General features: G+C 34.0%; 1 protein-coding gene across 1 annotated transcript in view; it reads left to right on the plus strand.

Annotated features, from left to right (window-relative positions):
* XRN1 (5'-3' exoribonuclease 1) overlaps nucleotides 1–614 on the plus strand; it is a 137,081-nt gene extending 136,467 nt beyond the window's left edge. The window contains exon 42 of the mRNA XM_008585628.1: nucleotides 9–614. The gene's annotated coding sequence lies outside the window, so the exon portion shown is untranslated. The remainder of the gene's footprint in view (nucleotides 1–8) is intronic.
* Nucleotides 615–1,389: the final 775 nt, after the last annotated feature.

The raw sequence follows: 1,389 nt of genomic DNA on the forward strand, positions 1-1,389 counted from the left end.
GTTCACAGTTTGCTTTAAGTACCGTTATTCCTTTTTTTCCCTTACAGTTAAAGGTTGTTTTTGTTTGGTTTAGTTTTTTGGCTTTTGAACTTTTTTTTTTTCTTTTGCCTGTACCCAATTGCATCCTTGAGTGTTTTTATCTATTTTGATATATAAGTAATAGATGGTATGCTGTGTCATCAAAGTGTTCAACATTTTGTTCATTTAAACAGTATAATTCATACATATACACATGTATCTTAATTCATTTCTTTTCTCACAGCTATTTTATAAGTAACTGGAATTTTTCATTAGATCTTATACAGTACAGTATTTTATTAAAAATTCAAAAGGGAAAACTTTTGTGTCCTCATTTTGTAGTTTTTATTTTTAAAATATCTTTACATTGTCTGTAAAATCTTTACATTGCCAATTAAAGTGTTTTAAACTTGCATTGGAATGGACTCTGAATGTATTTTTGTGTTAAGTTGTACATTTGTAGATTTCTAGCATGAAGTTAGCCTCAAAATGCTGTGCAAAAGGATTTTAAAATGTAAGAGTCACTGAAAAAGTTTAAACATCTATACATGTTAAATGCTCTATGGATTTTAATTAAAGTTTTGAGAATAATTTCATAAACTGTTTGCTCTTTTATGATTGCATTAATATCAAAAGTAGATACATTAAAGTTTTGGCTTAAACCCCATTATCCTTTTATATCTCTCTCTTGACACTATGTCATGTACAGTAAACTGAGACAGCATGGTTAGTGAAAAGAACCTGAATGGATTCAAATGGCTGCAATTCAGATCCTAGCTCTACCTTTTACTAGTTACAAATAAGTCGTTATGTTAGCATTGGCAAGTTATATAAGGTGTAAGCCGCAGATCATTCACCTCCCAAAGGAAGAAAAGAACAGCCCTTGTTTTGTTAGTATGTATAAAGCACTAGGTACATAGTAGGTGCTTTACAAATGTTGGTAGTAATAAGGATTTATCACGTGTATGCTCACGTCTATTAGCTAGGCTGCAAATACATGCAAGGACCTCTGGATAATGCCAAATACCTCTATGCTTTTCCCACTGAGCTACCCTCCAGTATCCAGTTAGGACAGGGTCTCCATGCTTCAATCAGGCATCTTGGAGACTCGTCTTTTTCTGTTCTTCTTTCCCTCTTTTGGTTGCCTCTATCTTTTCTCCCATACAGAGAAAGATTGTTTCAGAGACAAGTAGGAAGAGACTTTAATTCCTGTTCTTAAGACTGGGGAATCAGATACAGAGAACCCAGAAATCAACCCAGGTATTTACAGCCAACTGATCTTTGACGAAAGTGCCAAGAACATACATTGCGGGGAAGACAGCCTCTTCAGTAAATGGTGCTGGGAAAGCTGGATATCTATGTGTAGAAGAA

Source organism: Galeopterus variegatus, unplaced genomic scaffold (assembly GCF_000696425.1).
Source record: "Galeopterus variegatus unplaced genomic scaffold, G_variegatus-3.0.2 Scaffold3648, whole genome shotgun sequence".
NCBI classification, from domain to species: domain Eukaryota; kingdom Metazoa; phylum Chordata; class Mammalia; order Dermoptera; family Cynocephalidae; genus Galeopterus; species Galeopterus variegatus.